The sequence below is a fragment of the Vicugna pacos genome, chromosome 12 (assembly GCF_048564905.1).
Source record: "Vicugna pacos chromosome 12, VicPac4, whole genome shotgun sequence".
NCBI lineage: Eukaryota > Metazoa > Chordata > Mammalia > Artiodactyla > Camelidae > Vicugna > Vicugna pacos.
In genome coordinates, this window is record NC_132998.1 from 39,676,685 (window position 1) to 39,702,360 (window position 25,676).

Below are 25,676 nucleotides of genomic sequence, written 5' to 3' on the forward strand. Positions count from 1 at the left end.
TCAAAGCCAATTTATAAATTTACCAAAGTATGCCCATTGAGCTATTACCATGAGCCTAGTCCAGCTACCCCATCAGGGAGATTTCACAGTGATATTAAATTCCCATCTTTCAGATGAGAACACAGAAATTCAGAGAGTTTAGAGTAAGTAAATTGTTTGACTCTGAAGCCCAGGTTTTTAACAGCTGCTTTTTCCTCCTTTTCAGTGATGTGGATACTGCCTGCCCTTCCCAGGATGGATGAGGACCCCGGGACAGCTGAATTCCTCATTGCAAGACTGCTGATGAGCATGGAATCACAGTCAAGAGAGTTTGCAGCATACTTCATCCAGGTTATATTAGTGTCAAGACAAATATTCTTGCTCTGTGGTAAAACAATCCCAGCCCAACCCAACTCACACCTTTCAGTCACTGGAATGTTCAAGTCTCTTGGAGGATGCTGAGTAATCCTGACAAAGTTTTATCCTCCGGCTTTCTTGTCCTTGTCTTTCTTTCAGGAACTCCAACACCCTCCACGTTGTTAGTCAAGCTATAAACTACAGCTAATTCAAAAACAAATTAGTTACATTACTCACAGATTACTCCTTGTTCTACCCTAATCCCCTGATGAGAGGCAGGAAGCTCTCCAGTTCCACTAATAGTATACTGACAGGCCATTTTCTGATAGTGAGAACAGAATCTACATTTTTTGAGCCCTTTTTTAGAGCCAGATGGATGCTCTATGCAGACTGTCACATAGGGGTTAAGTACAGGGCTCTGGAGCTAAACTGCTGGGGTCAAATCCTGACTCCACCACTTACTAGCTGTCTGGCTTAAAGCAAGCTGGTTAACCTCTCTATGCCTCAGTTTTCTTATCTGGAAAATGAAAATATTGTAGGGCCATAGTGGGAAACAAATTAATTAATATACTTGATTTTGGACAGTATCTTTCTCACTTTAAGTAATTAATACATGTTAGCTCTTTTGGGGAGGAAAAATTTTCCTCTAAACTCTTAGGTTCAATGCTTGGAGGCCTGTGGATTAAACTGACAAAAGATGGATTGGCAAGAGAAAAGACAAACTTTTATTCACATAGGTTTTCAGGAGTTTATAGGAAAATATGACTCAAGGAGGTGGTTAGAATTCAGGGCTTAATACTACCTTAAGAGATGAAGGGGAGGGGGAGAAGGGCACTTATGTGAAAACAAATGACTTTTAGGAAAGATAAATGGGCCCTTAGGAGAATAAATGGGAGATGTGGTGGTTTTGTGACAATGTCTGTTAACGTGATTTCTTCTCCTAGTGCTGACTTCTCTCCAGGGATAGAATCAGTCTTCCCTGGTTGTGAATTTTCTGGGCAGGGCATTTATGACAATTGAATTCTTTTGGGAGGATCTACTTTTAGGCAGATAAAGGGAGTTTAGGAAAAAAAAACTCTTCCCAGTGATCTATTCTGGATCCCTTCAACCTTATCCTCCCCATTCTGCAGATGGGAAAACGGAGGCTTAGCGAGACTGACTGACCTGGGATCACCGAGGCAGTAAACAGTGGGGCTGGGCTGTGAACCCAGGCTGATGTGACCCCAGAGCCTTTGATCTTTCCAATGTGAGAGATCAGAGATAAAGAAACTTTAATTTTGTCTCAAAATCTTTAGGAAATATAAATTCTTTGGAATGAATTTAAAATACCTGGGCCTCAGCTTCATCATTTTTGCAACATGAGGTGTTGAATAATAGAGAACTTTGAAGGGTCTTTCTGCCTCAAAATTATTTATTTTAGGTGGTTTAGCATAATGCCTCATAGGAGAAGAAATGATGGCCATGTTTCTAAGAGTGTACCAGAGGAGACACTCTGATATGTGTGCACAAGTGTGTGCCCGTGTTCACTTCTCCATATGTGTACACCTGCGTACGTGGTTCAGTTGCTCTAAAAAAGAATGATTGTCTTTGGAAGGAAAAGGGAAGATCTTAAGATGTAGATAGTTTTGTTGTTTGTTTCTACCACACAAGCTGTTGACCTCGGATTCTGCACGTCCTCAGGGAGTGTCTCTCCAAGGCCTTTTCCAAAAGGTGATTGGCAAGGAAGTCCTTCTAAAAGAGATAAGTGGCTTCTTAAAGTAAACTCAGAATAAATGGAGTACAAATTCTGTTTACTAAATATTTCCTGGTTGATAGATACTAACGTGCAGGCCTGCATGGCATATTCTTTGAGGAATGGAAGAAAGGAGAGGTTGAATTCTGTTTCTTTCTCATTTGGGAAAGGTGTTTGAAAGCTGCCCCAGATGGAAGATTACATCATTTCAGAGCAGTAAATCATCTATAGAAATAGATGCTACCATGTGGGAGGCGGGCTTACCTTGGAGACCACTGAGAGATGTGAGAGGCTTTTGAAAGTATGCGATACAGTTTGTTAAAATGTATTCTTTGTAGTTTATTAAATTTGTAGGATTCTTTGCACAAGCACAAACGTTTCTGTGCAGTTTACTTCCTTTTTGCTAAATACACTGCATTTTGCGTGGTTGTATTTCAGCATTGCAAGTTTTGCTGCTGATGGTTATTCTAACCAAAGGCTTTTCCCTCCTCACTCTGAGGGCAGATGGAAAGGCTGGAGGCTTGAGCCAGCTGAGCCAAACATTTTTTAATTATTTTTTTTCCTTTTCTTTTTCTCTCTCTCTTTTTCAAAAATCTCTTCTTTCTTAATATTTCCTTTTCAGATGTTGGGCCCTAGTGATGTTAATTTAGTAGCATGATTCTTATATTGATTCTGACTTTTCAAGATGATTTCCTCAGCCTTAGGCTAGGTCGGTTTAATTCTGATTGCCTGGTGCAGTGAGGCCTATAATTATACTAAAAACTAAGCTAATATAGGAAGAGAAATCACAGGATTACTAGCTGAGACCCAAAGTTGTAAGATAGTGAAAGAAAAACAGTTTGGCTTTTTCCCCTGACGTGAGAAGAAACCCAAACCCAAACAAGCAAACCAACCACACAAAACAGAAGAACTGGGTTCTAATGATAAGAGGGACTTTAGGAAAGAAAAGTAGACAATCCATTTATTTCGTACCTGTCAAGAACTTTGTTTTTCCCACCAAAATAAATCACAGGTGTACCTACAAGAAAAGAATAAAACCCTAAAAATTGCTGATCATTGGTTCAGATTAAGGAATAGGCTTCAAAACATTAAAACAAAAAACAAATCTCTTTCCTTAAACCTCACTTCTCCCCATCCTTTCCCTACAAGTTGATTTTCTCACACCCCTTGAGTCAAAAAAGTGGCCTAACTCTAGTTTCTCTCGGAAGGCATGACTTGTCTGAGCTTCCTCTGTCTCTTTGTGACCTTCTGATGACCTGGGAGTTCCACCCACTCTGGGTAAGTTCTTTTCAGGCCTCAAATCTGCACATCAGTGGGATTCAGTTTTCCTCTTGCTTTAGTGGCTCCTCAGATCCCCCCCCCCCCCCCCCCCCGGCAGTCCCACACATTCCCTTTCTTGTTTCTCTAGCCTTTGAGGGCGACAGCCCACCTCTCCTCCCTAGCAGACAGGCTTGTACGGATGGATGGTGATTGACTGATTTACAGTTCTCCTTATGTTTTGTTTCGTTGTTTTGTTTTGTTTTTCTTCTCACCTGGGTTTAAAAGCCAAATTGTGTTTTTCTTAGGCCTTTGAATCTCAGCTAGTAATCCTTCGACTTCCCTTCCCATGTTGGCCTTTGTTTTTTAGTATAATCATAGCAAGAAATTATAAACCACTCCAAAGTTTGACAAGACATATTTCAGGTGTTAATTATATGCATAAAGGATTTTTGTATTTTTACATAAACAGGATTATATTCATATATTTTTCCTCAACCAGCTTTTCTAGCTTTGACAACTTATAAAGAACCTCTTTTATCTTCCCTAAGTAGTTTTATTTCATCTTAAAAAATTTTTTTTAATTATATTGTATCCCATGGTATGAATGTACAATCATTTATAGGATTGACATTCTATTGAGGAACATTAGCTTGTTTATAATTTTTCACTCTGATCAGCAATACCATAATGAAAATCACTGGTTTATGCTTGCTTAATTATTTCCTTTGGATAAATTCCTGGAAGTGGAATGACTGAGTCAATGACTTCACACATTTTGTATCTGATTCATATTGCCTGCTTGCTCTCTTTCAGACTGGCACCCTTATCTCATTGGACTTTGTTACTCTTTTTATTGTCTCAGTGAGTAGGGCAGCACCTATTTGAGAAGCTGAGGTTCTCTCCCCTACCTTAGGACATTGTGCAACACCAGGTCAAATGTCTTGATGGCAAAAATATTGATGATAGGGAAAGTAGGCAGATGAGGAGGACATCATGAATTTTCCACCTCCAGCTCACTTCTTCATCTCATGAATTGGGAATAGAAGAAACAATTAACATACAGGAGAAAAAGCAAATTTTATTAGAGCCCTGTGGAACACATAAATATGGTCTAGGGTGTTTGAACGTCAGCTTCTGTTGTCTTCAACCTATTCCTCTCAAGATAATGAGAGCCTCCAGTTTTGTGCCCTAAATGTAGAAGAAACATTGCAGAAGGCAGTATCCCAGCACAGGAGTGAACAGCCAGGGTGGAGATGGGCTGTGTACTTATCGAGGGCCTGCCCTCTATGTTCCAGGTGCTTCACACAGATCGTCTCATTTGATCTCCACAACAACCCTTTGAGCTGGGTAGTGGTGGTATCATCGCTGTTCTGTATTTACAAGAGGAGGGACCCTAAGCTCTCAAAGGGCTAGTCCACTTGATCAGAAGTGGCAGAATCTGGTTTGGGGTGGGGGGGTGGGTCATCTGCATTAAGGAGCAGCTTTCTCATCCGAGGGAGGAGCTGGGGAGGTGGGTGGGGCAGATGGCTGGGTGGGGGTGGGGGAGAAATGCCTTTGTAAGCCTCAGGGAGTCTGTTGGCTGTGTCTCTGTCCATAGATCAAGACTCAGAATTGTCCTAAAATGCCCTTGGCTTTTGGCGACAGTAGGGCCTATGTTTGTTTCCAGAAATCGCAGTAGCTATCACAATGAGGCTATGTTCATATGTAATCAGGTTTGACAGGAATTAATTTTTAATAAGAAGTTCCATTCAGATAAACAACTGCCCTTCGGGGCCGTGTCAGGGTCAGTTGCCCAGGGCTGGGCATGGGCACAGTGTGTGCTTTTGGCTGTGTCCTGGGGAGTGTGTGTGTGTGTGTGTGTGTGTAGAGGGGGAGTGGGTGTTAGGATGAGGGGGTACTGACTGGTCTTACTTACATCTTAAGTCAGCACCAGGCATTGGTCTTACCAGAAGCTGGGGGAGGCAGCTAGCCATTTAGAATTGACATAAAGAATAAGTGTGGTGCCCACACCCCCAAAACCCCTTCTGGTTCTTCATTCCAAGTGCGTTTTCAACACATTTAAGGTCTGGTAGAGGCTTAGGCTGTGGCTTTTACTGTGGTCTTATTTAGTGCCACTTACTCCATGTTGTTATTTAATTTTAACAACAACCCTCCATGGTACCATCTCATCAATCCCATTTAATAGATGAGGAAAACTAAGTCTCAGAGAGGTTAAATGATTAAGACTGCACATTCAAGTGGGAAGTTGGGAGGTGGAGCTCTAGAATCCCTGCTAAATCATTCTGCATCCTCCTTGTAGAGACAGATCTCCATCCTCATGTTCCTCTGGGGACCAGTTACTGGCATCTTGGAGACACTGCTGTTCTAATTCTATCATGTTTACTCCATCTTTCTCACTGAAGTTAAACAACCACATTATTTATGACCTGCTACCGATTTTTCCCCATGTCACTCACTCAAACTCTGTGTCACTTACATCCCTTGCCTGTTGCCAACACCAATAAAGTCACGTTCATACCAATTTTTGAAGACCTGGGGATTCTGTGTTTTCTCTCTTAGAGGCTGCTTCCAATTTACTGAGGAAATACACACTTTCAGGGTTTTTTTTTGGTCCTGTGAAAAGGCAGAATCTCGAGGCTCTTCCTCCTCAGTGTGGGCGACACTGCCATTTCCAGCACTGCAAACTTATCCTCCGGCCGCCCCCAAAAGCTTTATCAGGAGACGTCGTGACTTCTCTCCGAAATTACACAGGTTGGTTTAAAAATAGAGTGCAGGGTTTCCCTTGTCAGGAGCACTGTCAGACTGCCCACTTTTGACAGCCACTTCTTCTTGGGTACATGTCAGAGCATTTTAATTTTTATGGAAAAAAAATTCTGCTTAAGTTATCTGGAGTTACCTGAAACTAACAAAAAGGTTCATTTGAAGCATCATAGGGGCGCCTTTAAAAATGTCTGTTTCCTGATTAAGACTCATGCACGAATGGATTCTCTACACTTCATCATCTTTGCAGGGGCACTGCAAAGCACGAAAATGAATTTTAAAAATATATTCCAGCAGAGGCGAATGTCCTAACGTGAAGAGTTCTGCTGTGTGGAAGTGGATTCAGTTGGGAGGTACAAAGTAGCTTAGGTGCTGGGAAGAGATCAGCTTGCCTACTGAGTACACAACAAATGGAACAAATAAATTGAAGACAAAACCCAATAAAAACAAAGCAAATACAAATAAGTTCTGCAAGTAAAAACAAATTAATTAAAAAAAAATAGAAAACCACCCCACATAGACATGCTGGGAAAGAGAATGTCCTAACAACTTGCGTAAATATTCTCCAGTCCAGTCTTTTCCAACATGATAGGATTGGTTGAACATCTTGTCCTTTGTGTGCGGGAATGTAAAAATCTCCATTTTTTCCGTAACCTTTTGCCTCTCCGTTCCTCTCCTCTTATCTGTACTGTCTGTTCCTCCCTTATATGGCTGTCCTCGGAAGTCCAGGAATTTGAGTGTTATGTGAAAGGCTAATCCTAATTGGGCTCAGTGACATTCCTTTCAGATGGGAGATATATGGGGGTCGTCCTGTGAAAGATCAACAAGGACCGGCATCTGCCGCCTGCCTGCATTGCCTCCTTCATTCAAGTCTCTCTAAATACCAGGCTGGGCTCAATGGCCCCACAGCCCTGTTATCCCCTCCCCCACATCCCTTTGCTCAGCCCACTGTTTCCTTAATTAGCAGGGCAAAGACGATCTCCTAGCATTTCTTCAACCTTCAACTTTGCGAAAACATGCTTTTGTTTATTATCTCCTTGATTGCATCCAAAAACCTGTGAGATCAGGAGGGCAGGAATTAATCAGTCACGTTCGGTTCACAGCTGAGAGGCTTGAGGCTTTCGTAGGTTCTGGTGATGGCTGATGATTTGCACAGCTCATTAACGACAGAGCCCATTTCCCCTCTCCCAGCCCCAGGCTCCTTGGCGCCTTAGTTGGGTGGTTTTCCCTAAACAGAATGCTTCCTGACTTTGGACATCAGGCACCATCTGTGGATCCAAGTTAGAGATTATTTCGTAATATGAAGCTCATCCAGCTTTCTGCCTCCATATTAAAGAAGCTTTCTTTATCTGAATCTCGATGACTTCATACTTTAGGAAGTGTATTAGTTTCATCCATTCAACAAATATTTATATGGTCTTAGTTTGAAGATGTAGCAGTGACAAAAACATACAAATTCTCTACCCTTGTGGCGCTTACATTTCAGTGGAGGAGACCAAGACTTAAAGAAATAAATACATCTATGCTAGGTCTGGTGGTAAGAAAGGCTAAGGAAGAAAATAAAGCAAGGTGAATGAAGTGTGCATTTAGATGAGATGGTTGGGGAAGGTTTCTCTGCTACAGTGATGTTTGACAACTGAGGATTTGAGGCAGTGGGTGCTGCAGATAGCTGGGTGAGGAGGAAGCATTCTAGGGAGGGTAACAGCATGTGTATAGGCCCTGGGGTGGGAGAATGCAAACAGGATAGCTGACTGGAGCTGAGAGGAAAGGTGAGTGGTGGGAGATGAAGCCAGGGAGGTGGGCAGCGGAAGTGGCAGTGGGATAGAGCCATAGTGAGAATTTTGACTTTAACTCTAAATGAGATGGGACACTACTGGAGGTGTTTGAGTATGGGGCTCTGGTGTCAAAGAGGGCATTTTGACAAGTGTCTGCAGCCTGCTTGGCTGGGGCCCAGCTCTGACCCTTTCCAGCCCAGCCTTTGTCCCACTCAATCTATTTTTGTTGTTCACCAGTGGTGGCTACATAACTTGTGTGGCCTAATGCGAAAAGAAACGTGGGGACGTGTTCAAACAATAGGGAAAAAGATACAGTTAAAGGTACTAAAATATAAAGCTTTTTTCTTCCTTCTGCAGTCACTCTCTTAGCTTGTCATAGTGTTTTAAATTTGCCATTTAATGTAATTCTAAGAGACATTAACATTTAAAATTATTAGCATTAATTTTACTGTTCATCTTTATATTGCACAATGCCAATATGAACACCAGCTTTAAATGCAAATGTAAGAGCATTTTACTTGTATGTGGAATCACCAAAATTATACATTTCATGTTTTGTACTTTGTATGTGCATATGTATTTTGTTTCTGCCAGAAAAGAGGAAATGCTGCATAAAACGAGCTCAACTGTTTCTTCTTTCTTGATATGCAACACATACCAACAGTCTACCTTTTGCTTACTGATGAATAAGAAAGCACTAAAAGGAAAAGGTACTACTGGTTGCCCTAATTTTTCCTTTCTCTCTCTGTTATCATTTTTAGGGTAAGTGGTTAGCTAATCCAGGAAAGTCCTAGGAGTAGCAAAAGATGTGCTAAGATGCCACAGCCTTCTTTCTGCATGTGGAGCACGTTCTGGACGGAGTGGAAGACGTGGCCCCGAGGTGTGGTCAGCACTGCCACTTACACAGCCGTGGATGTTATACACTTACCTTGTACTTGCTTCCGGTCGCACTGAACTCCCAAATGTTGGGTCCACGTGATTTCTGTGCTCAGGAGGCATCGCAAATGCTGTGTGCAAATGCGGAGACAATGAATGATGGACAAGCATCCTACATGTACTTCTTTTCCCGCTGTCTCACTGGACCTCACCTAGAAAGTTCAATGACAACCTCATTAAGAATTTTAGCACGGTGACGTCAGAACATGAAGCCAAAAGCAGGACCCAAGGGGTACAGGCTGCATGTCCATGGAGCTGTCCTGTTTTTCACCCCACTCTTTCTAGAACCAGTCTGGTCTTAGGGTAGGAGAGATTAAAGGGCTACCTGAGTGCCTGCCCTATGACTTGGCCTGGTGACAGTTCACCCTGCCAGTGAGCAGGGCTCTGAACCAAATCTGGTTGAGAAGATGGTTCTTGCTTGGAACAGAGAGAGTTATCCCAGAAAGCACAAAGAAATATGAGAGAAAGGAACAAAGGAGAGGCTACTTAACACAAGTGAAAGGGAGAGAGCAGGTAGGGATGAGGAACAGAAAATAACTGATGGCCAAGGCGGCTGCCAGAGATGCTCCCTGACCATCTTGGTGTGGGGGGTGAGGAACCCGGGGCTCAGAGAACGGGGGCCAGCTTGGGAACCCTGGTGGTGTTGGCTGAGTTCAGTCTTAGGGCTGTTGGTAGGGGTCACCTCAAAGAAAAGGGACTACCGATAAAACTGAGAAATAATCAGGGCCCAGGAATAAACAGACAAAGTTGGATATGAGTAATTATTAATTTAAAAAGGGATCTGGACATTAGTTTCCTGGTTTTTTCATAGAAGTGAGGGTGAAATAGTGACTTCAGGATAGTCATTGTGTGTGTATGAGCTCTAACTATCTTTTCATGCGTATATATCTTTTATACATGGATATTTTTTCTTTCCTCTCCCTTGGGGGAAGGATGAATGAGTAGAATTACCCGGGGGCAGGATAAAATGTCAAGAAAAGACAAGCTTTCTGAATTTGGAGACAAGTGAGAAATTTGGGCTTCAGTTTCAGACTAGAGAATCAGGGCAGGAATGAGACATCACAAAGGAGCTGGCGGACTGACATTTGTTTGTGATTTATGGAGAAGGTTGTGGGAGTGGAAGTGTCTCCTCAAAGAAGTTGAAGCTCAGGAAACTTCTAGAGAGATCATCCATCTTGGGGAGAAGGGGTGAGGAGGAATTTCCCTGGGGCAAAGATCTGAGAAGATCCTGAGGAGAAAGCTGTGGTCTAGTTGGTGTCGCCCATAGACCAAGGCAAGAGGGGCCTGTCTTGAGTCCCCTGTTTACAGGGGTCCTGTCCTGGGATACCCTGGGCAAGGGTTCTGAGAGGCCAAGGGGACAGGCTCTCTTTCAAGACCACATCTTGAATGCCTAGGCTCTGCAAACTCTTGAGGCCTAAGTGTAGTGCCCACGTGGACATCCGCCCTAGGTTTATCCCCCTGATTGTAGGCTGTGGTGCACAACTAGGCTGCGGGGTTGCCAAGGGCTAGCTGTTAGGCAGGGTTTGAACTGCTTGGATGTGCCAGCTGGGTTATCCCCAGGCTGCTTGTGGGGCTGGATGGAACTGAGAGATGGAGAAGGGGTGGGCGGGGGACAGGGGAGGGCTCTCCCCATGTCTCTGTGATTCAGTGTGCAACTCTGACGGGTCCAAAAATACCGAATTTGAACCTGACCTTCCTTGTTATTAAAAACATAGAATTGGGGGAAGGATATAGCTCAGTGGTAGAACGCGTGCTTGGCACGCATAAAGTCATGGGTTTGATCCCCAACACCTCTGTTAAATAAAAAATAACAATAATAAATAAATAAACCTAATTACCCACCTTCTAAAACTGAAGACTGAATTGTTAAAGCCAGAGGATAGAGTATATTTTATTTACCCATTTATTCACTTTTTTTTAAAACTTTACTTATTCACTTGGTATGTGGGCATTCATTTGTTCTCCCACCCTGGCTCTGCCTCCCCGTGAATTCTTTCATGGCTTGGCTTAGATGAAGGTGGAGGGTGCTGAAATTCTGCCTTTTCCCTTCCCCCAACACTGTGATTATTTTGTTATTATCCTTAGCAATTAAGATGGAGACTCTTAAAGACCGGATAGCAGATTCTTCCTGCCTAAATATATTCTGAATTACTTCCCATTGTGTGAATGGATATAGTTGTTTTTAAGTGAAGAATAAAAACATTTTGTTGTTTTAGGCACTATTTGTTCCTTCGATCTGTTCCTTGAACGTGAGGGGCGAAAAAAAACGGAGGGACCAGAATTACTGGTTAAATTGAGTATCCTGTTTCCGCAGATGACAGGAAGGCATTCCTTCCTCAGGGAACTGGGGCTCAGAGATCCTCTGCAAATCAGAGAAGCCAAGATCAGTCTGTACAGCCTGCTTTTTCCTCGTCCTTTAAACTCAGATCCCAAATCTCTTTTTCTTTCTCAGACTTGAAATTAGGAGTTTAAAAAAAGAGAAGTAAAACAGCTTGGGTAAGGAGAGCAGTAGATCCTGAATGTTCTGTTGATTTAAAGTTTCAACTTCTGCTTTGGCCCAGGACCTGGAAGCAGAGCTGAGGCCGTTGAGGGGGCGGTGGGAGGGGGGCTTTAAGATTCCTTTCTGGAACACGTGACAAGGCCAATGTGTTTTACGACAGTATGGACAATATTAACAGATGTAGTTTCGGTTCTTGTCAACAACATGAAGACGTATTTCCTGAGCAATTCTTAGTGTGCTAGATATATGCTGAACATACGATTTGCATTATCTCATAATTAGCAGATTCTAATACAATTATTGATTATTGTTCTCATTTTACAGATAAGGAAATGGAGGATTTAAGACACCTGTCCAAGATTCTAGAGCTAGTCAGTTACTCAGCTGGACCTGAAACCAGTTCTTTTTGATAACAAAGTTCATGCTTTTGACCATGAGGCTACACTGCACAGCTTTCTAATAGGAGGTTTGAGGTCGGGTCAGTTATTGCATTTAATTTGTAGAAGAGCAACATTTAGGCACATCATCTTGTCTGACTTTTTCGATGAATAGTTGTGAAAGCACAGCTCCAGAGAGGACAAGTGACTGATTTGGGGTCAAACAGCTGGTTAGTGGCAAAACCAAAATTCAGGTTGTCCTAGATTCTACATTGGCAGTTATTCTGCTACATTCTGACGAAGGACTCGTTTGAAAGTATGGTTGAGTGACGGTGGGTGGGGAAAGTGGAAATGTTCCCTTTTAAAATTCAAACGTGGAGCAGACCGCCAGCCTTTCTTATTTCCCTGCTTTTTCTTTGCCTTGTAATCTGTTCCATGAATTCTGAAAGCTTTCACGAGGAAATCCATTGCTTATGGTTTGACCTTAATATGTCATAGTAGGGATGAAGGTATGTGGTGGTTTCTCCTGCAAAAACAAACATCAAACAGGGGCTTTGTTTTTCTGGTTGTTCCAGCAAACTGTCTTCCTTCTTTTCCTTGGTGGGTAGGGTATAAAAGGTGAGAGAGGCATGCCCCAATTTTCAAGTACCTAATTTACACCTGACTTCCTGTGTGAACAACACTTTGTTCTCCATCTTGCCTAATAGAAATTGTGGGGGAAGGTCACATGATGTCTCTTATTTACTTAAAAAATTTTATTTATTTATTTTTCTTTCCATTTATTTAATTTTTTTTAATGGAAGTATAGTTGGTTTACAATGTTGTGTTAATTTCTAGTGTACAGCATAGAGATTCAGTTTTTTATATATATATATATATATATATATATATATATATTTCTTTTCCTATTCTTTTTCATTATAGGTTACTAAAAGATACTGAATATAGTTCCCTGCTATAGAGTAGGATGTTGCTATTTATCTAGTTTATATATAGTAGTTAGTATCTGCAAATCCCAAACTCCCAGTTTATCCCTCCCCTCTCCCCTTTGGTAACCATAAGTTTGTTTTCTATGTTTGTGAGTCTGTTTCTCTTTTGTAAATAAATTCATGTAATTTTGTTTTTTTTCAGATTCCACATATAAGTGATATCATATGGTATTTTTCTTTCTCTTTCTGGTTTACTTCACTTAGTATGACAATCTTCAGGTCCATCCATGTTGCTGCAAATGGCATTATTTTATTCTTTTTATGGCTGAGTAGTATTCCATTGTGTGTGTGTGTGTATCACAATGTAAATACTTCTGCGTAAAAAAGACAAGTTTTAAAAAGGAAACTGAAAATTTTTTGAATCTTGTTTTACTTCTGGTTTTTTTTGCTGTGCAGAAGCTTGTAAGTTTCATTAGGTCCCATTTGTTTATTCTTGCTTTTATTTCTTCTAGGAGAAAATTTTTGAAATGTATGTCAGATAATGTTTTGCCTGTTTTCCTCTAGGAGGTTTATTGTGTCTTGTCTTATGTTTAAGTCTTTGATCAATTTTGATTGATTTTTGTATATGGTGTAAGGGAGTGTTCTAGCTTCATTGTTTTACATGCTGCTGTCCAGTTTTCCCAGTACCATTTGCTGAAGAGACTGTCTTTATTCCATTGTATATTCTTGCCTCCTTTGTTGAAGATTAGTTGACCAAAAGTTTGTGGGTTCATTTCTGGGCTCTCTATTCTGTTCCATTGGTCTCTGAAAATTTTTTGAAACGTCAATCTACTATATGGATTCAGAAGTTGTTTCAGTTCGCTTTTGTAGTAGAACCAATGTTCCCAAAATGCGGTGGCCTAAATCACAATCATTTATTTGCTCACAATCCTTTGGGTCAGCAGTCTGTGCAGTGCTCAGCTGGGACTGTGCGTCTCAGCTTTCACTATGGCTGGAGTGGGGACAAAAACACACGGTTGGCGACGATGTCCGCGAGGGTTCCTTCCATCCCCACCCAAAGGCCCCTTGGTAATGTGACTGCCACTCTTCTCACCAAATAGAAGAGTTTATTTCTCTGCTCCTGGAATCTTTAACCAGGTGACTACTCTTGCCCGAGGGGGCACTGGCAAACATGACAAATACTTGCACGATGGGGGCTTGCTCTCTTGCTGCTGGGAACCAGGAGCCCACCTTCTAAAGAAGACTAAACGAATTTCCTGGAGAAGGAGAAGCCGCATGGAGAGACGGGCCAACCATCTTCACTGCTGAGGCTGTCTTAGACCTTTCAGTCCCTGTCAGGTTGACCCAGACCAGAAGAACTTAGAGAAATAAGTCATTGGTCCTAGAAGCCACTTACTCTTCACTTTTTGGTTTTTTTGTTTAAAATATCACATTTACTAACCAGATCAAAAGTCTTAGGGATTACAGTGATTTTTTTAAAAAATGATTTTTGTATGCTTAACAGCCTGAATGATTCCCTAGCAATCTGAGGCAGTCTTAAGAAATCTTCTCCCACAAAATGGTATTACTGGTATCACTGCCTGACATAGAGCTTGTGAAACCATTGTTGGAAGACAAAAAGTCCTTTCTGGTGAAGAAATCAGTGAAAGGGAAGTCGAGAATGATGTGCCGGCACCATGGATTTACAGAGCTGCTCTAAGCAAGGGCTTTCGCCCCGTCTCCCAGCAAAGGGGATCAATAGCTAAAAATACCTTCTGAAAATACCTTCAAATGGCACCTGCAACATAATTCTAAATGAATAAAGGTCAAGTGTGTAAACTAGACTAATGGTGCTTAAATGAGTGAAAGAATTAAAAAATAAAGAGGCAATCTGGAGACTCTTTTTACTTCCTCTTGGAATATAACTTTTCTTTAAGAAGAACAGGGAAAATCCTTCCTACTCTTTGACTTCCTGGGTTAGCGGATATTTTCAGGCATTTGGTCTAATCACATCAATGTCTTGAGAAAAACGTTCCATTTGACTTTCAACAGATGTTGTTGATGCATAAAAATCCACCAGGAAATACCTTCTTCTGTTGTGTGTTCACTGTGGATGGAGATCAAACAAGGAAGTGCCTGTTTCCCCACGTTTTCCAAGTTCCTCACTATGGCTCCATGTCCATTGGGACAGACCAGGGGTGGCTGTCTCTAGTGGTTGCATGGCTTTCTGGATCAAAGCCAGCACTAAAGTGGGGCATTGCTCCTGTACGCCATGTGTGGCTTGGGACTGGGGCAGCTCCCGGGACACAGGAGGACTGGGCTTGTGGTATGGGGGCCATAAGGATTAGAAGGACTGCAGGGACAGCACTGGAACTGGTGGGTAAGAAGATTCCTGGGGCATGAAAAGCCTAAGCCATTCAGTTTGGGAGTGGTTCGTTTGGCAACTAAAACTAACTGGTATATAAATAGAACAACCTTAGAAGATTGTTTGGAGTATTACTAATTATGAAAACAATGCCAATGCCAATGCCAATGCCCAGCAGGTGAGAACAGCATAAAAATTACTACTACTATAGTAGTACTATATAATTAACATATAACATTGTATTCATTTTAGGTGTACAATATAATGATTTGATATATGTAGACAGTATGAAATGATTACCAGAATACATTTAGTTAACATTTATCACCATACTTAGTCACTTTTTTTTTCTTATGATGAGAACTACTTAGATTGGCTCTCTTAGAAAGTTTCAAATATATTCTACAGTATTGTTAACTATAGTTACCATGCTGTACCTTTTATGCCAGGACTTACTGAATTTATAATTAGAAGTTTGTACTTTTTTAAAATTGAACTATAGTTGATTTATAATGTTGTGTTAGTTTCTTGTGTACAGCATAGTGACTCAGTTATACATATATATATTCTTCTTCATCACAGGTTATACGAGCTATTGAATATAGTTCCCTGTGCCACACAGTAGGTCCTTGTTTATTTTATATATGGTAGTGTGCATCTGTTAATCCCATACTCCTAGTTTATTCCTCCCCCTGCCCTTTCCCCTTTGGTAGCCATAAATTTGTTTTCTATGTTTGTGAGTCTGTTTCTGTTTTGTAAATAAGTTCATTTGTGTCATTTTTTTAGATTTCACATATAAATGATATGATATTTGTCTTTCTCTGTCTGACCTACTTCACTTAGTATGATAATCTCTAGGTCCACCCATGTTGTTGCAAATAACATTATTTTTCTTTTTTATGGCCGAGTAGTATTCCATTCCATTGTGGTATTTAAATACGACATCTTCGTTACCCATTCATCCCTCGAAGGACATTTATGTTGTTTCCATGACTTTGCTATTGTAACTAGTGCTGCTATGAATGTTGGGGTGCATGTATCTTTCCAAATTAGAGTTTTTTCTGGATATATGCCCAGGAGTGGGATTGCTGGATCATATGGTTACTCTATTTTTAGTTTTTTCAAGGAATTTACATAATTTACATAATGACTGCAGCAAATACATTCCCATCTAGAAGTCTGTGCTTTCTGACCACCTTCATCCATTTCACCCATCCCCCAACATCTGGTAACCCCCAGAGGTTATTAAAAACTACTGTTATCAAAACTAACAAGGGTGTTAATGAGCCTGACAACCAAAATATCCTGTATTTCCCATACAAAAAGTCCTTGTTGGCAAAGGTCAAAGGACTTTCATAGAATGACCTCATTTAAATGTATACACTCTGTCAAAAAATGTTTGCCCTACACTTCCATTTGTAATTGCTGACATGTATTCTATGTTACTTAGAGATACTTCTGAGGGGATAGTGTTAATAGAAATATAAGCAAGTACAGTATCTGTAGGAATTAGAGATATGAAGGATTGGCTAACTTTTCGCATAGAAGGTGAAGGATTGGCTGGCTTTTCATAATTTAGTCAGATTGCTTCCCTCTGGACATCTCAACTATTTGAAGGGAGAAAGGATTTTTACTGTAGGGAGAGACAAAGGAAGGGAGCACTTTGGAAGGCTGGGATGTAGTGGTTGCAACTAAGGGGTGTGGATCAGTACAAATGTGATGAGGTCCTGGAGAAGACCTACAGGAGCTGGTAAACAGTGTATGGAGCAGGTGATGGTGCTGAAGACAAGGTCTTGGGCTGGTCTTGACTTCAGGAATTGAGGAGAAAACGTCCTATTCCTCTTGCTTCCTATTCCTCAAAGCCCATCACATTGGAGTTCTTAGCATAGGTTAGATACATTATGACATACGATAGTATTTTCCCAAATATGTTCTTTGTTTCATTAACGTCTCAAAATGTTCAGATGTTAGAGATAAGGAGTAAAATAAATCTGACAAATATAATATATTAAATTCTACTTTTTATTGATGCATATTAGTAATAATGTGTTGAAGACTTTAAGAAATACTACAGTAAAGACATTATTCCCTCTTTTTAAAATCCAATGCTTGTCAATTCTGTTTAAAGACAGAATTATTTCCCTCTATAAAGTGTTTCAACATCTCATAAAACTGGCTTTCACTTGAGAAAAGCTGAGTTAGTTGGCTCAATTCAACCTGTAGTTATGTGTATGTGTGTATATATATATATATATATGTATGCATGCATATGCTAAGTATCTTGGACAGATACAAAGATATGTTAGATATGGTATTGGTTTCAGAAAATTAATAGGCACAATGGGGAATATAAAAATGGTACACAAAAATATTATATGAAATAGAAAGAGATAAGGGCTGTATCAGTATTTCCACTGGAAATAACAAAGCCCAGCTCAAAGTGGCCTGAATGGTAAGAGGGAATGATTGACTTACGTAACTGGCAAGTTCAGAGGGAGAGCAGGCTTAAGGAGCTTGTTCTATCAGGATCCTGGCTCTATTTCTCCTGCCCTCCTCTGGGTGTCAATTTCATGCTGGCTTTCTTGATGGGAACAACATGTCTTTCCACCAACATGAGTCATATTATCCTTAATTTTCAAGTCCAGGAAAAGAATGTCCCCTCCTACAGCCATTGGTCAAAAGTCCTAAGATTTGTGCTGACTGGACCCCTCCTGAAACAGTCCATATGGCCAGGAAAATGCCAAATACCTGCTGGTTTAGGACCGAGTTACCTGGATCAAAGACTAGGTCAAGAGAGATGAGATTACTCTGATCAGCACAGACTCCACTCCAGGAAATAGGGGTGGGCTCAATCTCACTGGAATGCTATGGCCATTACCACAGATCGGAGAGGGTAGAAGGCATGTGGGGGGGGGGGAATAACCACAATGTCCACCATGGAAGGACCACAAAGAGTGCTTTAGACCTGTGGATCCAGTGATGGGTTCCATCTGTTGAGAATCTTGGAGTAGGTTTTGATCTGGTTGCCAAGGGCATGAGTTGGCTGTGAATACAAAGGAGAGGAGGGGTAAAGGGCTTTCCAGGAGGAGGGAGCTGCATGAGTCAAGTCAGAGGGGCAGGGCATGGAGGAGCGTGAGTGGAGTGCTCTTAGGCAGATCCATTTGGATGGAATAATCACAATAATGTTTTTATGGGAAAATTCCCTCTGTGTTCCAAGTACTTAAAAAATGAGGTTTTGAAACTCAACCCATTAGTAATTTTGGGAACTCCCTGTTCTTTTGGTGACAGTGGTAGCCCTACTGCCATTTCTGATTGTTTATGTTTATGTTTCATATGTTTATGTTTACATAAAGTTGGTACATCCATGCAGAATCTTTTTAGGAAAACTAGACTTGTTTGAAAAGATGCCAGGTTAGTGCAGGGTTGACCAGTGCCACATTTTATAGCAAAGTATTTGTTGACAGAAATAAAATGAATTCCTTTACACTCCCTAAGGACCTCTTGCTTTTTGTATATTATTATATGGAATAATTTAGATTAGACATAAAATGCAGTTTTAAAAGTCAGAGTTTGGAAGGGATTCCTGTACTAAGTGTTTAGCATTTTGAGTAACTAAAAAGACCATCATCCTGTTCTTAATTTAACATAAATTGCCTGGACAAAATTTCACAGCTGTTAATAGACTGAAGTACATTAACAGTATGAATTAAGGAAAAAAGAAGAGGTGTATGCTTTTGTGTATGGAGAAACCAAATGTGCAGTTACCTACCTGGTAACAGGAAAATAGACTAGTGGATGCTCTAGTATATTTTGAGCTTTTTAAAATTTCTCCTTGATTTTTTTCTTTTCATTTTTTAAAAGAGGTCTTCATATTTCTTTATTTAGTTTAGTTTTTTGTTTGCTTATTTTTGCTTTTTTTATATGTTCTAATTATTTTTTTTGAACATTTTTTATTGATTTATAATCATTTTACAATGTTGTGTTTATTTTTGCTTTTTTAATTGAGGTATAGTTGATTTACTATTTAGCCATTAAAAAAGAATGAAATCTTGCCATTTGCAACAACATGGATGGAACTGGAGGGTATGATGCTAAGTAAGGTAAGTCAGCCAGAGAAAGACAAATACTGCATGATATCACTTATATGTGGAATCTAAAAAATGAAACAAATAAGTAAGTATAAGAAAAACAGACAGACTCACAGATCTAGAGGACAAACTAGTGATTACCAGTGGAGAGAGGGAAGGGGGAGGGGCACGGTGGGGGTAGTGGATTATGAGGTAACAAACCACCATGTATAAAATAAATAAGATACAAAGATTTATTGTACGGTGCAGGGAATATAGCCAATATCTTTCCATTTTCCAATCATTTTAATTTATGCATTTCTTCTTTTCCTTAAAAATCTAGCCTAGCATTCTACGAACCTTCCTATAAAGCAACCACAGGACATTTTTAACGGACTTAAGTCAGTCCTTATCACTGCCTTTGATGTACAGTCCAGTCTGTCCCTGAATAGCTCCCAGCTTTGGTAGTGGTCATTCTGTTTTCTCACTAGTTGACTCAAAATCTGTAATTACCTCTAGGTCCAAAGGAGAGGATTAACAGACCTTATCCTAATTGCTTATTTTTGTAGAGTTGTTAAAAAAGATTTGGGCTCCAGAAACTGAGGGTGTAGCCAGACAGAAGGCAGCCTGGAGTTCAAAAGTCTTGTAATCTTTGGCTCCACAGGCCTATAAAATTGAAGTGTTGACTGAACGCAAACAGCCTGCAGTCTGAGAGGCCCAGGCCCAAGGAAGGACGAGGTCACCATGGGTCATCTGAAGAGGCGGGCAGGCGGGGGGGGGGGCGGTGGTTCATAACAGTTCTGGACTGACCTATGAATGGACGGCTCCATTTGATCTCCTCTTCCTCGTGGATGCTGGAGCTCTCTGCCACACAACAAAGCTTCTCTTAGTTCCCGTGTTCCTGGAATTTAAGAATAAATGAGGTCTCTTGCAAAGGCCTGGCATGAGAGGAGTAAATTGGAAATATTAAGGGATGTTGGTGCAGTAATAATGCACTTTTGTTTCCTGGTGCTACTCGAGGTAATGATTATAGGCTTGTAATTTGTGAGCAAGAAGATTAAGTTCAGTATTAAAATGTTATTACAGGCAAGTAGGAGCAGGGGGCTCTTTTGGGAAAATGCGGGAGATCAGTCACCTTCTCACCTCAGAGTATTAAAGGTTACCGGAGGTGATAAGATTTAACAAGTATGGAAAGTTTTGCAGGGTGAGAAAACTGTGGCTGGAAGCTCTTTCAGGTGACTTTCTTAACAACAAATCTTGCTTTCTCACTCTCCATGGGGTTCTTAGGAAATCCCTGGGTATCTTTACAAAGGAAATTTTTAGTTTTAAAGCATAAACTAAATGTTATACCTGATTGATTTGTGGAATAAAAGATATATTATTTAAGAAGATGTAATACAATACCGTATTAAAGCTGGTTATAAAAAAAAGTTAAAAGAACAATGGAGACAGAATTTTTTTTTAAACTAGGCAGAAATCATAAAGGAACAATCGATGGTTATACCTCTGTTTCCTTTTCTTTCTAAGCTTCACTTTTTGTCAGCAAGATAATTTTCAATGATTTTAGCAGAAATCTATTTTAAGTAACTTTGAAAAAAGTATAAATGAAAATAAATAATTTAAGGTGTTTCCAATAAATCTGTTTTTTCCCCTTCCTCCTCTTCAGAGGAAGAATCTGTTTTAGAAAATCTTTGTTTTATATTATTTTCATATTTTGCTTAAAAATAGGTACATTCTACTTAGTATTTGGACTTCAATGAAGTCTGGAGATTTCCTAAAATTATGTCTATATTACCAACCCCTATACATTATTACATTTAAGTTTCTCTTAAGAAAAAAACAGAGTTTTATACCTAAGAGCATATTTCTTACAATTTGAACTCATTTGTGATCTTTTAAAACGAAAAAACTAAAATAATTTAAGGTACAAATTTATGAAGAGAGAGATCCTTTTTAGGGAGCTTTGATTATTCCCATCTTTTACCCCTAGAAACAAGCACTTCTGAATCTGTTATATTCTAGACAGCACTGTCTCTTTGACGATGTGTCTTGCATTGGCAAGATTCTTACTTCCTGAACCCTGGAAAATTTTTTCAACACCTATCGAAAGTCTCAGAAAGTAATTCCTGCCCTTATCCATTTAGAAGGAACCTCTTAATTCTAAATGGAATGACTGACTAATCTGCAAAAGAATTATGTCAATTCTGCATATTTTGGACCCAAGTCTCTAACAGCAGCTCTTTCTCCAACCCCAGGACATTGGTCCTACAGGTAGTCAGAGAAAGTGGTTGGATGAAACGTGTGACTTGTGTGGCAGGATTCAGGACTTAACTCACGTGGCAATTTGGGTGTACAGAGAAACACAGCTGATTTACTATGTCTATAGCCTGTCCCCTTCTAAAGCTCCCACCTGCCGGTTTGTGACAAACCTTAATTAAATTTCCAGTATGTTTTAAAATTAGTTCAATCTGACAATTTAAAGGACCCCTTTAGGTTATATGCAGTCTCTCATATAAATAAAAATATTCAGTGTCAGAGTTTCTATTTCCTCTTGCCCTGTTTCTAACATTGACTGGCTGTGAGAGGAAAGGTAAGTGTTGCTCAAACTTGTGCAGCCCTGAGACGAAGATTTGGAGGTATTTACTGTGTGATGTCTTCTGAGCTCCAAGGTCATGGCCGTTGATTGCTGAATTCTCTCCTGGCTCTCAGAGCTGAGATCTGCAGCATATGAAACTATGGGCTGTTCTTTTGGCTCAGGAAATGCTACCAGCATGGACTCAGGCTGTTTTGTGTCAACCACCCAGTCTCTAGCAGTTCCTCCACCTGGCTTTCTGTTCTGGGGGTCCTCCTCAGCTGTGGAATCCTTATGCTTTGCCATGGTGGGCTCCATGGCATCTTGAATTTCACTCTGGATCCAAGCAACAGGGAAATGCAGGTGGCTTGGGAACGCTAAATCTCAAGGCTTTTCTACCTACCCACACTGCTAAGGTTTCTCTGAGTGGCTGAGCTGCAGATTGGATGCTCTACTAAGTGGTCTCCTTTCAGAGTCTAAATTGGGGGTAGCTGATCTCATTGGTGACATATTATCTCCTTTCCTGGTGGAAGCCAAAATGCAAAAAATTGAAGTGTCATGATTACTTTTTTCTTCTCTTCTCTCTGTTTTTCACCAATCTTATGTCCAGAAAAGGACAAACTTTCTTTTACTCCCTTTAAGATGTACCCTCTGTTGGCTATAGAAATGGCTTAGCAGTGAGAGGATAGGCAATCCTTCCATATAATGGTAGAACTCTGTGCTCTAAATCCTCCAGATTCAATTCTTGGTATCCTAAAGGAAACATTAAAGTGATCTGGAAAATCTCTCCATGCAGTATGTCTGGCGAGGCTGTTGTCTTAGCACATTATCCTATTTTGCATCTCAGAAACTACTTATAACTTTCCTACACCCTGAATTTGCTCTGCAAAAAATACCTATGTTTAACTTGCATGAACAGTATCCCAGTCAGCGGCGACCTCACTTTGAGGAGCTGGGGAAATGAGCTGAGATATGTTGGGTCTGTTCTTTTTTTCTGTGACCCATGGCTTCAGCAATATTCTTGATATTTTGCTAATTAAAATGGAAACTAAATGTGTCCTTATTATGTGTGTGTGTGTGTGTGTATGTGTATGTGTGTGTGTGTATATATACATATACATATATATACACATACATATACTCTCTTTTGGCCAAAATATAGCCTGCTCAAATGTTCACCATCTATTTTACCTCCCTCTTCATTAATCGCTATTACCTTATCCTTCTTTATCTTTATAGCACTTAGTCTTAGTGAAAGTATGTATTTTCACTTGCTCGCCTGCTTATTTTCTGTTTCTCTCACTATGATATAAACTTGAAAAGAGGAAGGTTTTATCTGTTTTGTTCAGCATCGTATTCCAATGCCTTAAACAGGATATGCTCATATTAGGGACTCAATAAATATATGTTGAATAAATGAATTTATAAATAAACGCATGAATGAATAAATCTATATCCAGACTCTCCAGTCAGATGACTTTTGCTTTTCCTTCCAGGTTTAAGGTCTCTCCATAGGCTTATTAACAACGGCTGATTGTCAATGATATTACTCTAGATGATTAAATGGTCATATTCATTGAGCTTAATTCTTTATTTCAAATGTTTTTGAGCCTGAAAAGCTCATTAGCCTGTTCTCTGGGATTGGAGAAGTGGTATCCTGTTTGTGGAATCAATGGAAGATAAATTTATGCAACATTCAGCAAATGCTATAAGCTCTTAATAACACCCTATTCATTTATTCATCACTATATTTTGGTGCCCAACACCACTGCTGGACACACAGTAAGCATTCATTCATGTTTATTGAATTGGTTCAGTATAGAAAGTGAGTTCAAAACTTTCAGTTGTGCTTCAAGTCTTCGCATAAATTATCCAAAGTCACTAAACCCCAGATAAAAGTATACTGTTCATGGTATGTTTACTCTAAAAAACAAAGATTATATATTCTAGTCTGCTTTACTTTGTCTTAATTTAGGTCCTGTTGTTGAGGCACTTCGTAGCCAGCTAGAAAAAGCCATTGTCAGTAAGTTCCTTACCATTGACACTTCAGTTTAAACTGTGTTTCGTTCCAACGTGCTAGCTGGTTTTAGAGCAGCAGAACAGAATTAGTCACAAATCAGTCAGGAAGCCCTTGTTACGGTGGTTGAGGATTGGCACACTCACTTGTTGACTGCATGGGATGACTGATGACTTCAACCTCCTACGCTTGAAGGGGTTGACCACAAGAACTGTCCAGCTATCCAGGAGTAAGTTGTTCCAGGCCTGTTTCTACAATGAACACAAGTGTCCTCTGCTTTCTCCTGATCATGGCTGTGAGTCATCTCAGCTGCATTCCCCTAGCCATTTGGCTCTCTTGGAAAGGCCTCACCTGTGTTTAGGGCCTGGGCCTGGGGAACTGAGATCTGGCCAAATCACCATGGCCACATGACTGCTGGCATATTCCGGCATTTCTCCAGCTGTTCAGTGAAGCGGTCCAGCTGAGTTATCCTAACTCACTGATGATGCCAGTAGTGCAGTTTGGGGAACATTTCAGCCCCATAGATTTAGACATCAGATCGTGCTGTTACTGTCTGCTGATGGTTTGCTGGCATAAAAGTTACACTAATTTTCCATCAATGTAGTGTGTATATAGTTCATACATAGTAGGCCACTTAAAGCAAAGAGGGGCTGATGGAGAAAAGTCACTTTGTTCAATTAAGAAATGTGGATTAAGCACCTATTTGCTATCAACCACTGCACTCAGTAGCCAAGGGGGACACAAGGAGAGCAAAAAATGATTCTTACACTCATGAATGTATCTAATATTAGCTATTTTTATATTTGCATATAAATAGTACATATTTTGACACAAGAAGACAATTTGTACTTTTTGTTTGCATGTGATATAGGATAAGAGGTTTGCCTTAGACTACAAAGCATTAAGGAAGATTGCTGACTGATGACTTTTTTTGGTCTTTTGGAACATACAGCATCTCCTAACATTTCTTTTGTTCAAGTACCAGAGCCATTAAATAGAGCACTCAAAATTGCATAATGGAAATGGGTGGGTTTTACTGAAACAAATTAAATAAAACTAAAATATTAAAACGTGAGTTATTGAATGGGAAGTGTATCTGTTTTTTAAACATTCTTTGACATTTATTTTCTTTGGATCTTTTTTTTTTTGCTTTCTTTCTTAATGTTGAAAGTTCCCAGAAGAAAATCCTATCTGTGGAGACGTACTTTATTCTTTGCTGAAGCCTGCATGGTTTTCACAGTTCCTTTCCGTGTCCAATGTAATAAGGATGATATTTTTAACTTCAAACTCTTGATGATTATTTTTATTTCTCAGGAAAATCCTTTTTTCCACCCTTCTATCCTGCTCACCAGCAGAGAGAAAACAGCACCTTATAAGTCTTCCTTTTCGCCTACGGCGTGTTTCATAATGCCAGTGTGCTTCACTTCGGCTCCGCTTCCAAATTTAATTCATTTGTTAGGCCTATTTTTACCTTGAGACATGAAATCTGAATGTGTTGCTAAACTATCAGAGAAAGTGCTTTTCTTTGTGCCTTCCATCTAAGGCAATGTGTGCTTTCCTAATGGTATTATTTATAGCTGTGGGCTGTGACAACGAAGCACAGACCGGCTGCCTACATCCCATGTCACACTTTTTTTTTTTGGTTGGAGTAGTTAGTCATTAGTACTGAATTGTCTGGTCACGAGCAGGGAGAGAGTGAAAATGCAAAATTAAATATACTTCATTTTCACAGTTCTGCTGTGAAATCTGTGGAGGAAATCCCTGAGAGGTGTAACCTGACCAAAGGGTTGCAGGTATATGGTGTTACTCAGCATCTCTTGCCTCATCCCTTCTGCCCTGGAAGTCTGTGTTTGTGACTGTATTAGTTAGGATAGGCTAGTTTATGCTGCAGTAACAAACAACCTTCCCCTCCCCCTTTCCAAATCTTAGTGATTAATCCTCTACACCATGTCCTTTTGTATTGGCTGTTGCTCCATTTCCTGTCATTGGATGGAGCAACCTTTATCTGGAACACTTGGTCCTCCTAGCCAAAGGAAAAGAAACATGGTGGACCACTTGCCGGATCGGAAAG

General features: G+C 40.2%; 1 long non-coding RNA gene across 1 annotated transcript in view; it reads right to left on the reverse strand.

The window, feature by feature from the left end:
- The window catches only part of LOC140700220 (uncharacterized), a 46,333-nt gene that overhangs the window by 7,676 nt on the left and 12,981 nt on the right, over positions 1-25,676 (reverse strand). Inside the window, exons 2-3 of the long non-coding RNA XR_012078552.1 lie at positions 19,827-19,917; positions 8,792-8,951 (exon numbers count right to left, since the gene is read on the reverse strand). This is a non-coding gene — a long non-coding RNA (uncharacterized lncRNA). The remainder of the gene's footprint in view (positions 1-8,791; positions 8,952-19,826; positions 19,918-25,676) is intronic.